Here is a 14,689-nt window from a genome sequence, read left to right as displayed (position 1 = left end):
ACAATATGGCAGCAGAGGCAGAACAGAGCTGGGAACCTTACTGTCAAGTGTACTCCATTACTGATGATTCATGAGCGATGTCAGAGCCGTTCCTTTCTTAATGCAAATCTTTTGACTTATTTATATCTTGTATGATTCCTCTCTGTTTCTTAAGTCATGGATTGTTTTTACTTTAATGACATTTAAACGCTTTTGCTTTTAACAGCTTCAATTTGAATAATGAAGCTCAGTTTAAGTTCAAACTACAAGAGTCTCTTTATACTTCTCTGTTCCTCTCTCTCTCTGTCTCTTTGAATCTGCTGACTTAATACTCTTTCCATTAAACCAACTAGGTTTTGCCAAGATGCAGTCAACTGTTGCTGTCAAACTTCTATACCATGCTCTCTATCTCTGCTTCTGTCAGCTGTAATTTCAGCACGAGTTGTCAAGATTGTCCCCCACCCCATTAACCTCCAGTTTCATCACTTGAAGCACCAACATCTCAGCTATTTTCTCTTCCTCCCATCAGCGCCAACACCAGACTCCATCAGGTGCAATCCCATTCTATGCACAGCTTTACTTCGTGGTCAATCTCGGATCCCATCGGCTATTGTCTGACAACGATATAGCCTCTGGGAGTAACAGTGAATTTTGCGGGCATTCTGGTGTAGCCAGCATTTAACGATAAGGACTTAGCCAAGGCTTCCTTTTCTGTGCACTGCATGCTTTACAGTCCAGTTAGCAACTTGTGAAGCGAGTGTTCAGAACAAAAGTGAAGAAAAATTCCCCCCTCCAAATATGTCAGCAAAATAAATGCCTCTTCTTCTTCTTCTTGGTTCATTACATACCCCAGAGGAGTCTCACTGTAAATAGTAAGTTACACAGAGTCTGCACTCTAGTTTACTTCAGTGGTATAAACTCGAAAGATAAACAGATTTTCTTCTTCTTACTTTAACTGGTCTTCAAGTGATAATCTCAAAGATTTTCATTTAAATAAATGTCTTAAGTCACTATCTATCGCCGAATGAGGTAACACAATGGTGATTGAGCCTATGGCCCACTGATGAAAGCCTCTGCATTTGCAGAATTACAGACTGGGTGTCGGGTGCGATCACAAGCGGCGCCCAGTTAGTGACGCGTTTTCCATCAGCCAGCAGAGGTTGGTCTGCCAGAGAGGGTAGGCGGAGCTAAGCGGCTGCTTTTCCGCTCTCTGCAAGTGTTGCGAGTAAACAGTAATCTACTATGGCTGAACAAACAAAGAAAAGATGGATGACTACAGATACAACTTCAACAATAAGTGAAAATCCAAAGAAAAAGAAACAAACTCGACACTGAGATGAAGCAAACAGTCGAAAAAGGAAAGCGACCGTCAGCGAGGAAAATCAAGAGTTACAACCGGAGCCAACCGTGGACGTCACACATGCAACAGTTCTCTGCAATTACCGCTTATCACCATAGGTGCCGCCAAAGAGAACGAAACTGAGATCTTCGAGATTATAACTTTAAGTTTGCTGAAATTTCAACATCATGATGCAGATTTGTAAAAAGTAAAAATGAAGCTTTGTCAGGTGTTTCCTCAAGAGGAGAAGAAAACTACTTTTAAAATGCTCGTTTGTTGAACAGAGGTCGGATCGATCAATTCTGATGCATTCGAGGAAGTCGGGAAATCGCTGAATGCTGAACGGCTTACGTGACACAGCGCCAAGTTGTTGTTATTGTTAGCTGTTAGCATGCAGATGTCTGTATAAAGAGATTAATAAGAAGCTAAATCGTCCGGGATGTCATTACGGCGCATTACGTACCTTGGTAAATGTGATTGGTCAATATTACTCGGACTACAATCGTACTTCAAACAGAAACCAGAACGTTTCCCGAACTAAAAGTCCACACCTCTGCCTACAAATAGACATTACTACACGCGTAATGTAAGAAGGCATCATAAAGGGTCTAACTGCTTAAAGCTGTATTGTGCACAAGTCAGTAAATATTGTTCACTCTTTCTGAATTCTGTCTTTATCATTAAGGTAATTAATCTATGAATATTTAACTGTTTTTTCTGACATTTAAATGTTAGAAACACATCATGGTGTCATAATAAAAATGCAAAGTGTTTGCAACCTTAGGTTCGGTATCTTGCAGGATGACATTTTGACATGCAGACCGGAGGAGCTGGGAATTAAACCTCTTCCGATGACAACCCGTTCTACCTCCTAAGCTGCAGCTGCTCCTCGACACGGGATCTTTTTCATGCTGGATTCGGATGGTGAGACAGTAAAAGAGTACGGGTCATGTGCCAGGGTGAGAACGCCGCTCAGTGAGAGCAGCCAGGCCACAGCTGGAGCTGTCAGAAGCACTGTTTCAATCAAACCACTGACTGGATGCAACCAGCTGTATCCAGCCACTGTGGAGAGGAAAGAGACACAGTGAGTTGTAAACAAAGATAACAAACAGAATGTCAGAGTGATAGTTCTGCCATATTTCAAAATGGCTGCCACAGAATCTGGAGGTACCTTTCTGTCAGTGCTGTTGCAGAACAAATCATTGTGCTGTGTCATCTGTAGAGTAGATTTGTCTTTATTTTCTTAACAAACAAAGCCCTGTTTTCCTCTCGTATTCCTCAGGATGTGCAGGCGTTCATTTGGCAGGCGAATTCGCTCTGGTTCCAACCCAATAGCGCCATTTCTTGCCAAACAGCCTGTAATGGTGCATACATGAACAGGGTTGGAAAGCGCTTGCTGCCAAAAAGCCTTTATTCTCTTGGCAGTGTGATTTATATTCTTTTTCTTTGATTTTACTAAATTACCAGAATATTCTTTGTTTGTTGGTCGGTATCTGCCAAGCAAGAAATGATCATATTCCAACAGTAATGTTTATTTCCATTACCCAAAGGTAAAAGTTTGGCACACATACAGATCCTCAGGACAAAACTGACTAATCCACTTTCACCAATTTATCCTGTTCATGTCAGCAACATGTTAACATGTTGGCCTCTTTCAGAGGTGTAAAGAGTGCTGAAATATTCTACTCAAGTGGAAGTACTGTTACTTGACTGAAATTGTACTCAAGTCAGACTAAAAGTACTTGTGAAAAAATGACTCAAGTAGAAGTAAAAAGTAGCTCACTAAAAAGTACTTCAAATAAAAGTTACTTTGTTACTTTCCCACACTGCTGATTTTTATAAGAAACTAATTTTGCCAAAATAAAATGAAACTTTGTTATTCTCACACCTGGGCAATATGTTCACATTTTCTTAAAATGATGAGAGACGGACCTTATGTCAAAGAGTAAGATCCTTTGTGTAACCACAAACAGCAGTTACAGAGCTCTCTTCAAAGCCACCAGACTCCACTGACAAAATCAGTAATTTTACCTCGCACAACACGAGAGTTGCTGATGGTCTACCGCTGCCTCGATCGGTTAGTTTGTTTGTGTTATTCTGGGGTGTTTTAAAGGGTTAGTTTGGTTCTGAACGAGGCAGAGCAGCAAGTCCAGTGGTGTGCGGGATAAAATTAGTGTTTTGTTTAATGGAGTCTGGTGGCTTTGAGGAGAGCGATCTAACGGCTGTTTCTGGTTAAACAAAAAAACTTCCTTCAGTACTAGTTGCAGCCAGCCTCTCCTCCTTCGCTTCGGACTCAGTGAAAATCAGCCGGCACCACTGTTTTGTCGCGATGCATGACACTTTGACCTGATTAGCCTGTTTTTGATGCGATGCATTTGGATTGGATGGATGGATGTACAAATGTAGCAAATTACTTTACTTCATTTAAAACATACTTAAAGGGCCAGTTTGCTAATTTTCAATCTCAGTCCAATCATGCTGTTATGGAGAGCTAATGCCATTATGGTAGGGAAAAAATGCTATTTCACTCTGTGCCTTTGGAGGACGCTATCCGTTTCTCCAATGGGCCCTGGAAAACCTCCGCCAGATGACGTAAAATGCCAGGGAGCTCGCTAAACTACACTTCCTCAATCTAGAACGCCTGCCTCCGATGTCATGTCTCGTTCAAAATCGTCAGGTTTGAAATGTAGACTGCAGACCTGAAGACTTCTGTACCGCTCTGAGCCATTGCTTGCAGCGGAAACGGTAGTATTTCACTCCAGCGTCTCTCGCTGGGCCATTCCTTTCCGAGGGAGGGGCGCAATGCACGCTGGGTGTTGTAGGAATGTAGAATGCACAAAACCACGAGCTGCTTGTAAAACTTTCTCCACAGCTGTGGCACCAATTTCAAATATTACTGCTTCTATTGATTACCGAGAACACCAGCTTTGACTGACAGTGGCTTTTAATTCGTTACTACCACCTGTGGCCTTTTTAGGTCATGAAGGACAATGGAAACTTTGTCTTTTAGGAGTTGTCTTTTCATTTTATCTTTCATACTTGTAACGCTGACCGTCTCACTACATCTTCACTAAAAAGCATTTACAGACCCTTTCCCATTGCAGAATAACGCCTGGCTCTTACACTGCCACTGGAACTCATATCTTACCCCACCTCCCATACATAATTCAAAGAGGAATTTTTCCACATGCTCTAGTAATCTGGTTAAATAATTTGGGATTACATTGCTTCAGCGGCACACCAGTAAGGGGATCAGCGCTCTGCCCATGAAATGCCCTCTGTTGTGTGGTACAAAGGGCATCTCAGTCGCCCGTGTATTTGCAGTCTGGATAATCTCCCGTTGGCTTTAGCACCAAATGCATGCATGGTTTCATATCTGGGAGGCTTTGTTAACAGCTAATAGGACTGTTTACTCCGCCCCCCCCCCAGGCTGAGTTGTGACTTTGACGCAGACAATTTAATCAGGAGCAATCACGCTGCGATGCAAATATAGGTTGGTTGTTGAAGAGAAAGACCTATTAAGTCTTGGGCTTTTAATTTGCAGCTTCAAAAAACGGAGGAGTGAGCAACTAATTATGCATTTATGAGGTTTCTTTAAAGGAGGTATTGAATAAACCTCATGAATGTTTAAATTGTTGTGACAAAAAGCCTTATTCTCCTCTATCTTTGCAACATCTGAGCCAATTTCACACTCAGGCTCTTTGCTGTTTGAGTCAAATACGGACGGCTTCCCTTTCCCCTATTGTCCGTCTGCAAGGCGCCTCTCTTTGACCAGTTAGTATTCCTCCAACATAGCTCGCTCCATCGGGTCCCAACCTACACATTAGGGTAAAGAGTGAGAAGCATTGCTTATTCAGATTGGACTCTCTGGTGTGTGAAGGTAGAGGAAGGCAAGAAAGAGTGAAGTACCAAAAAGCTAGAGGGATAGAAAAAGAAGTAAGAGAAACAGAGGAAAGAGGGAGGGACAGGAGAAGGTAGACAGGGGTTAAGGTGAAAGGAGACAAAGCAGCCACAAAGGGCAGACCCAATCTGCCCTCTTCCCTCTGAGTCCTCAATCGCGTGGTCCCCTGGGAGACAAGGGAGAGGGATGGAGAGACGGTATGGAGGGAGGTAAAGGGAGAGATCAGATCATTAGGCAGGCAGAGGTGAAAGGTCGCAACAGGGGATGGTCTGGAAGCAGTGAACCTGAGAGGAGAGGAGAGGAGAGGAGGAGTCAGTGATGAGTCAAAAGTTCTCACAGCTTGAGCTGGATTACCAAATATTGATTTGTACATCCTCATGTCATGTCTAACAGGACTTAGAAGTTCTTAATCTTAGAGGTACAACAGCATGATTAGAAGACGTACAGTAATCCATGCTAGACTTCAGCTGAGAGCTTGGAGGACTTAAGTTTTACTGAAGTACACAACCCATATAGCCTGGGAACCAAACGAACCAGAAGTTTTATTAGCTCTGACAGACGTGCCTGGTCCCTCTCCTGTTTTGCAGCTGATACGGCGGTGGTTGGGGAAAGGACAGCTTTGTACCTTACATGTGGGGGGAATAGTAATGAAACAACACAGACAAGCGCTGTCAAGCATTCTTGTAAACAACCAAGATGGCCGCTGCTGATGTGGAGTGCTCTAAACCTGGTGTGGTCTTAGCATTAAACAAACTATCACGTCATACACACAAATGATAAGTGTTGGCTACAAAGGCCATATGAGTTGAAGGCTAAAACTAGCTTAGCAGCTTACTTTTGTTGCGCTAATTGGTTTACAAGTCTATCCAATTGAGTTCAGGGGCATTTTGGTCCACGCCTCCTCTGAATGGATGAATGAACTGAGCAGGTAATGGTGAACAGTGTCTTAACACTTTGATCTTCCAAATAGCCTACCTGATTTCATTTAGGTATCTGCTCTGTATGTTAGCAGGCAAACTCTTGGTCTTTTTTGCTTTCTGTCTGTCTTTCTTTTGATATTCAAACAGAGAAGTTGTTGCTCTTTCTGTGGTTGTTGTAACTCACCGTATTCACGGGGCGGCCATTTTCCTCTGACGTTAGCCTCAGGGAGTGAAGCTGAAATGCAGTTAAAATTATGCAGTGTTGTGTTTCAAGTTGCAAACCATATAAACACAGGTAATCTGTCAAACCATTGTGATGTCATCAATTTAAGACTGACAAGCAGCTGAAAAGACAATGAACTGTAAAAAAAACACTACAGCTAACGTTAGCATTCATCCACCTCCTAGCTTACATACCATTAGCTAGCAGAAGGCTAACATTACCTTTTGAATGTGTTAAGATACAATAGGAGAGGCATTAAATCCTAGCTAGTGGTAGGAATGTGTGACGAATGCTAACATTAGCTTCTGTATTTCAGCTAATGGGTTACCAGATATGTTGTTTTACCTTGAAATATGTCTTGATGTGGCTGCATGGTGGTGCAGTGGTTAGCGCTGGCGCCTCACAGCTAGAAGGTTCCTGGTTCAACCCTAGTTCGGACAAAGTGGGCCTTTCTGTGTGGAGTTTGCATGTTCTCCCCGTGCACGAATGGGTTCCCTCCGGGGTACTCCGGCTTCCACCCACAGTCCAAAGACATGCTCCTTAGGTTTATTGGTGACTCCAAATTGCCCGTAGGTGTGAGTGTGAGTGTGAAAGTTTGTCTATGTGTCAGCCCTGTGATTGACTGGCGATCAGTCCAGGGTGTACCCCGCCTCCCGCCCAATGACATATGGGATAGGCTCCAGCACCCCTGTGACCCTGAACAGGAGCGGTATAGATAATGGATGGATGTCCCCCTGGACTTTCACTATCCATTGTCTTTTTGGATGCTGAACAATCAGGAAGGAGACAGACAGATTTCCTTCGTTAATATAGTAATTTATCACTCAATAAAATATCTAAATAAGAAATAAAACAACAGTTTTCTTTATCTGTGACGTTTTATCTTTTAGATTTTGCCTTTACAAATTTCCTGCTAATATTCACCTCCAGCTCAAATCACAATCCAGTCTTCACAATCAAGTGTATTCAGATATGAACCTTTTATGTTGTAACTAACAATGACACCAGCAAATGAAGCTATTATTAGCTTGTAGCCTCTGTAAGCTCGACTGTATATATGTAAATGAGCGAGGTCTTCATTCACTGCAGCTCTGAACCTCGCTAGGGCAGCACTGCCGACTCTCTCTCACCTGCACTCTTATTTCCCACAGGCCTGATCATAATAATATCAGTACAAAATGAAAATCTGCTCATCTAAATGCAAATCATAAATGGCATTTCCAATTATTTTCCTAACACGCTGTGTCTAATTTCCATTTACGCTCAGGAAACTTTGTTGTGTTCCATCCAAATAGCAGGTAGATTGATGTGTAATTTCAGTATTTTTTCGATCCCAGGCTTTTCTCATATGATAGAAAACAGTCTCTATTGATAGTTGCTCAGGCATGATTGTTAACATTTTTAACAATTGTTAAAATATTTATCTTTTCACCTCTCTGACAGGACTTTAACAACACACAAACATCCACAAACAAACAAAACCAAACCTATGAAAATGTGAAATTAAATAAAAACCAGCATCTTAACATAAACAATAAAATGGTCCTGAAAAAAATTAAATCAGAAGCTAAACTCTTTCACATGTTGATTGTTTCCGTTACACTTCCTCCTTGTGCCCTTGTCTCTTTTGTACAAGAGAGCAGAAGAGGCGAACATGCAGCAGAGGTCGGAGGTCACCACACCATGAGTGTGCAATGTGTCTTGGCCCACTAAAACACAAGGGCCTCCCCATTATTTGCCATTCAGCAGGGATTTAGCTGGAGAGCGGCAACAATGTTAATGAAGTGAGATGGAAAGTAGGCTATAGGGACGACCTGGCTTGTGTTCAGACAAGCATTTAACTGGAATTAAGAACAAGAGGATGAAGACGGAAAATTGAGATCAGGCCTAATCCTTCTGTCCGAGCAGTAAACAACATCAGCAGGAGAGCAATAAACAAGACGTAATAGTCTCTCTTTTCTCTCTACAGCAAACTAAGCAGAGGAACAGTGGTAGTAGAAACTAATCCTTGCTCTCTTGCATGTAATTACAATCCTATTTTTCTGTATCTCGCTGAAGCTCAACGTTTCTTATACGACTCCCACCAGGAGTCGACTTAATACATCACAGCCCATTCTCAGCCCCAGCTCGTTAATTATGACACTGCAGTAGCAGGAATCACTTGACTTCTGGATGCTACCCTCTAGTTATTGTTTTCATTTGGCATTAAGGTCATTTGACGTCATATAAAGATTGCTAAAGTCCACTTTGGGAGGTGGTAAGGGCCAACGGATGGGACCAACAAACACAGGACTTATTTTTGACATATTTAAAGTTATATACAAAAAGTGTTTTTTAACTAGCTGCGTATGTTACTCTTTATTTTAACCCAAACTATGATCTAATTCCTTTAACCAAGTAGAGTTTGAGCCTTAACCTCACCAAGTAGTTTTGGTGGCTAAATATAACTATGATCCTTTTTATTATTCTAATAATTATTATTCTTATTAGAACATTTATTTAACCAGGAAAAGTCCCATTGAGATTAACAATCTCTTTTTCAAGGGAGTCCTGGCCAAGACAGGCAGCAGCATAAAAAGCACATTAAACATTTAAAGAACAGGAAAGAAAACGACGAGCATATCTGACTCACTTTTTAAATGATACATTTCCAGCAGTCAGTTTTGCAACCAGTTAACTTAAAAACCTCGACAACCGAGAGTCCACCTCAACTTCTTTCATTTTGGATTTCTTTCATCACATTAACCACGTGTTATTACACGGCTGTGATAAATACTTGATTCTGATTGGTTAATTACGGCATTCCGAGGTCTGCTATTTGTCAATAACAGACCGTTGCTAGGGATGCGGCTCTAATCACACAAGCTGGAGGACAAACTGTAATCATATCAATCTGCCAAAAGAAGTCTGGTAAATTTGTTACATTTATTAATGATCATTTTAAGAAGGCTAGCCTTCAGAGCGTTGTTATGGACGCAGCTCTTGTTGTGAGTGTCCCCTTCTGGGTTGTAATCTGTGATAACAACCGGCTCACTGTACACGACCCCTTGATCATTGCACGTATAAATGTCATCGAATGTGAAACTTTTCTTTTGAAAATCTAACTTCATGATGTTTTTTCTTACTGCTAGCTGAACTGCTTTATTTTGAAACAGCTGAATGTTTCCTGTTTGTTATATGAAACGTCCTGCAGCTGACCGCAGAGCCCTGCGCATGTTAAACTGACAGTCAAGTGGTACTTATATTCTTAAGGTAAGGCCAAAGACCAAGTTGCCATATAGTTGGAAGTAAGAACATGTTGGACTTTATTTCAGTATGTGGTGATTTTTTTTACTTTAAAGGGCTGGCTACCGACTGATTACATGCAATCAGACTCTGAGTAAAGTCGACATTTCCGGACACGAGATTGTTGCCTTCATTGTTTGGCCTGAATTATAACGTTAGAATCATTCCTCGATTGTCTAGTCGAGACAACAGAGAGAGAAGAAGAATGATTCATGTGGAGCTGGACTGAAAAAGGAAATCACAGACGGCGTCTGCTCGAACACAAGCCAGAGAAAACGAGAACAGCTGACTCAGCAGAACACGTTAAAGTGAGTTATGTCATTGAGCTTGGCAGGTGTGTGTGCATACATGTGCATCCTTACGTGTGCGTTTTGCTCCAGGGAGGCAGCGAGCCAGACAGGGACAGGAAAGCAGATTGATTGATGTTGTGTGAAAGTGCACATATGTATTTATAATAAGGAGGGTGAGGTGTGCATGTGAGGAGAGGAGGATTCGATTGGAGGATCAGAAGCTGAGGAGCAGGAGGGGGGAGAGGGAGCAGTGAAGCGCTGGGCAACACTCCGCGGTTGGTTGTCTCCACAGGGGGGCTGTGCTATACTCTTGTAGTGATATCGCTCACAAACAACCTCCCCGGGGGATTAAGTGTAAGGACTTAGACAGCGAGAATGGGGCTCTGGTGTGTTCTTCTGCTGAGTCCCTCCTGCGCTCTATGATAGGGGTCAGTTTAGATCACCTCGTGCTGGGACCATGTTGCTTAAGCCCAACGAGAGGCAATTAAAATAGATCAAGTGAAGCTTTGGCAAGATGGCCTTTGTCCACCCTTAAACCCAGAGTGAATACCTTAAAGAAAGGAGGCTGGTGGGAGAAGAAGACGGTAAACATCCACTTGTTTCCTGCAGCCTTTTCTTGATGTTTCTGACTTATGGAAACCAGAAAAACACACTTTTACAGCAAAACAGGTGCTCCATCATATTTTGGCATTAGCAGCAGGAGTGTTAGTTTTCTGGTGCTAATAGCAGCAATCACACACTCTGGCTTGTACTTGCATTAACAGTAATCTGAAGAGGAAATAGGATAAAATCGTGGTTGGCTGATTCCACTCGGGGAGCCATCGCTCCAGGCAACATAATACCACAACAAACATCTGCCTCTAAACAAAACTGTTTTACTCGAGCTCCCTTTTCCCAGCCCAAACACTAAAATAATACACCCTACAACCAGCGCCATATGCCCTGCTTTCTTAAACTAATGGTCTGGAGCCAAAAATGGGTCAGAGGCGTATTCCTCCCACGTCTCCCACATGACGGCAAATCCATTTGTTTCATTAGATTGGTTCCCAGGATGACGGGCTGAATTTCTTTTGCTTCGTGAAATCCTGACCATATGGTGTTTGCACAGCGCGGAGACTCCGAAAACACACAGAGTATGGCGAGGTGTAGAGAGAGCCGCTGTTCTACCTGCCTCTGCTTCCCATCATAAACAGGTCTTGTAATATTAATCGCATTTACAAAGACAATATGAGGCTTGTTCCCTGCAGCAGCGCTTCGGTTTCAGCATCAATCACAACAGCAGGGAGACGCATAAATGTTTGATCCCAACCTAATAGCAATAAAGTAACGAGGAGGAACAAGCTGGGTGTAAAAACACAGACAGGACACAGAAACTCTTTCGCTCTGAGTCTTACTTAAACAGTGTAAAGACAAAGATTACTCAAACTTAACCTTCTGATCCTCGAGCTGCTCTTTAGAGTGATGTTTAGCTACTTTATCTCCCGAAGTGAACACTGTTAGATTTGGTAGCTCCCTTCAATGTGAGAGGCTTTACCCTCCTAACCTCCATTATCCTCTTAGCCTCTCACCTGGTGCAGTGGAACAGGTATTCCCAACCCGTGTGCGTGCAGGGATCTGAGCCTTAAATGTGCCTTCAAACCGCTTTCATCTAGATTCCACTTGAGGAAGCACATCCGCTTTAGGCTTTTCCCCAGGCTGGATATTACTCTTTTGTTCTATTCTGCATTCCGGCCTCTATGGTGGAGCATTTCTGAGCGATCAATATTTGGTCGTGCTACCTTGCATGATGGTGGTTCAGAAACATTTACTGCCACTGGTTGACCTTTATGACCTCAGTCTTTCTTTCACTCATCCAAACATCCATGCATCATTTATCCATTTATCTGAGCGATCAATGAATCAATAAGTCAATACAGCCGAGTTCATTTATGGGAGTGCAGCATAATTTGCATCTGAAAACATCACAAAGGAGATCCTTTTTGTTGCCAAAATATTTTGGGGAGCGTTCGAACACAGTGACAGTAAAATGATAACCAAAATGTATACCTGTTTGCACATTAGTTAAGGAAATTAGAGAAAAAATAAAATAAAAAAATGCACACACACAAAAGACAATTTTAACCAAGGCAAAAAAAGATCAATAACACTTAAAAAGTCACCACTCAAAGCTGCTTTAACACTACACGTCACATTCACCCATTCATAGGCAGAGACAGTTACCTAAAGTGCCTAACTGTCAATTAATTATCACATCGGGGGCAATGTGGGGTTCAGTGTCCTGCCCAAGGACACCTCGACATGTAGCCTGAGGGAGCTGGGGATCGAACCTCCGACCTTCTGATTGAGAAACAACCGCCTCTACCACTGAACCACAGCCGCCTGACTTAAGATAAACGCATTTACAACTGCTTAACCAAGTTATCAAAAAGAAAGCTGCCATACTTTAAAGAACCTCATTTTAAACCCATGAAAAGCAAACGTTATCTTCTCTAAATTCAACAATGTGAAAGTGTTCCTGATCCTGTGTTTGTACGTCAGAGGAGAGGCTTCCTTCAAGTGCAAAAAGATTCAACTCGTGCTAGCATTTCCTAAATGGTCTGCACTTATATAGCGTTTTCACACAACATGTCACATTCACCTTTTCACACACAGAAGGTTATGCAGGTTATGGCAGCAATTTGGGGTTCACTGTCTTGCCCACATCCGACATGTAAGTGTAGCAGTCAGGGATCGAACCACCAACCTTCCATATGAGAGACGACCAGCTCTACCACTGAGCCACAGCCGCCCCTGTAGAGGGTTGTCTTCTAAATGAGCTGTGAGAGGGTTAGGTTTCACTAAAAACACCCAACATGAAGCTCCAGAAACATTAGCCAACACGAGCTAACAATCATGTGTGAGCTGATGTGTCAGGGGAGTACTGAAATCTATAACATCAGACATCCACTGATGAAAACATCCCTAACAGCCCCAAAGAGAAACATTTAACTGAACACATTAGCTCCAAAGATGCTTCAGCAGGGAGCGTGATCATAACAACAAACTGACGTGTGTTTAGAAAACGATGAAAGAATAAAACCATTCAAAGATGAAAAGTTTGAGTCATGTTGTTCTGCGGGGGAAACCCAACAAGTGTTATCTCTCTGCAGCTGTTTGCGTTTCCATCACATTTACACCTGAGCATATTGACTGATGGATTGCAGGACTGGGCTGTGTTGATTCTGTCGTCATAATGGAGCAGCTCAGTGAGCGACCAGGAGGTGTTTACCGAGATGAATAGAAAGACAGCGACGATTTTAGGGCTCAGTAGGATCTCAACTGACAGACAAGGTAGAAAAAAGACTCACCCTGCTCCTCACACTCTTCACGGGGGATCTTAGAAAGCTCATTCATTTAAAATGAGAGTCATGCTTCTGCAAAATGCAACTATTGTTTTAGGCTACTTTCTGCTGGTTGTCTAAAATATTGTAATTAATTACCTTTACATTTACAGGAATCTTCCCCTTAAGATACAAAATCACTCACAGGCGAGTCCTGGAAAAGACAGCTGGATTAAAAGTTTGACATGAAAGACAAACGACAGACAGACGTGAGCATTATCGTCAAATAATCCTTAATCCTGTTTTCATAATCTTCCATGCTTACAATTTTATAAGCATCTTCCATGCTCGTAAAATAATCTAGTTTAAGGTGACTGTGACTCAAAAAGAGGGAGCAAAAACTTTCACACTTTCACCACACACAGCAGGTTCGAGGAATGACATGAATACATAACGCCCTCACGTGACCGAAGGATGCAGCTGCTGAAAGTTTCAGGAGTCAGTGGAGAACATTAATAAGAAGGCAGTTCATGTAGTATGGCCTAATTCACGGGCGGTTTTGTGCTACCTCATCATCATCTCGCCTGCTGCTGTGGACGTGCCAACTCCCTCTGCTTCAATTATTATTATCAGTCATACTTCGATTTCACAGCTGTCAATGCTAAAATTAGACATCAGGGCAGCTGTGGCTCCGTGGTAGAGTCGGACGTCTCCCAAACCGAAGGTTGACCAACTTTGTCATTCAAGCTGCAACGATGTGTGCCAAGATAGAGATGTGAAAACCAGATTGCACGTAAAGATGATTGTTTATTCTGGTGAAAATGTGGCTTGACAATTTTTGTCTTGAAAAAGAAAACAGTATTGGCATCGCTTCTTTAGGTCATCTGTTGTTGATATCTGTCTGATTGTTTGTCTCTATCCAGCTCTCTCCTTCTGCCCCTATTTCGAGGTCGGGTCGATCCGATGCATTCGAGGAAGTCGGGAAATATAAAGGGAATTTATCTCAAATTGAGTTTTTGATCTAGAACAGATTGTTAGCTGAACATGCTGCAGATGTCTGTTAAAAGAGATTATTAAGAAGGTAAATCGTCCGCCTGCTTTTGCTCTAAACACGGATTGTTTTTCCTGCATACGCCGCAGCCTGTTGATACGTGATCGGTCAATATTACTAGTACAAACAGAAACACTTTCCATCCCTAAAATCCACGTCTCTGCCTACAGATTATTTTTCTATCTGTAAATAGAGAGTAGTTCACCAGTGACTCTGGTCCTGCTCAAGGTTTCTGCCTTCTTTCCTCTCCTGTTGCCAAAACTTGCTCCTGGTGGATTCATCCTTGGGTCCAAAAAGTAGTTTCTTGACCTGCTCTATATGTAAAGTGTAATGAGGTAACTTTTGTTGTGCTTTGGCACTACATAAAAATGTGTTCACTGA

The sequence above is a fragment of the Semicossyphus pulcher genome, unplaced genomic scaffold, assembly GCF_022749685.1.
Source record: "Semicossyphus pulcher isolate SPU_LCO1_2020_fin unplaced genomic scaffold, fSemPul1.0.p SCAF_4, whole genome shotgun sequence".
NCBI lineage: Eukaryota > Metazoa > Chordata > Actinopteri > Labriformes > Labridae > Semicossyphus > Semicossyphus pulcher.
This window is presented reverse-complemented; position numbering follows the sequence as displayed.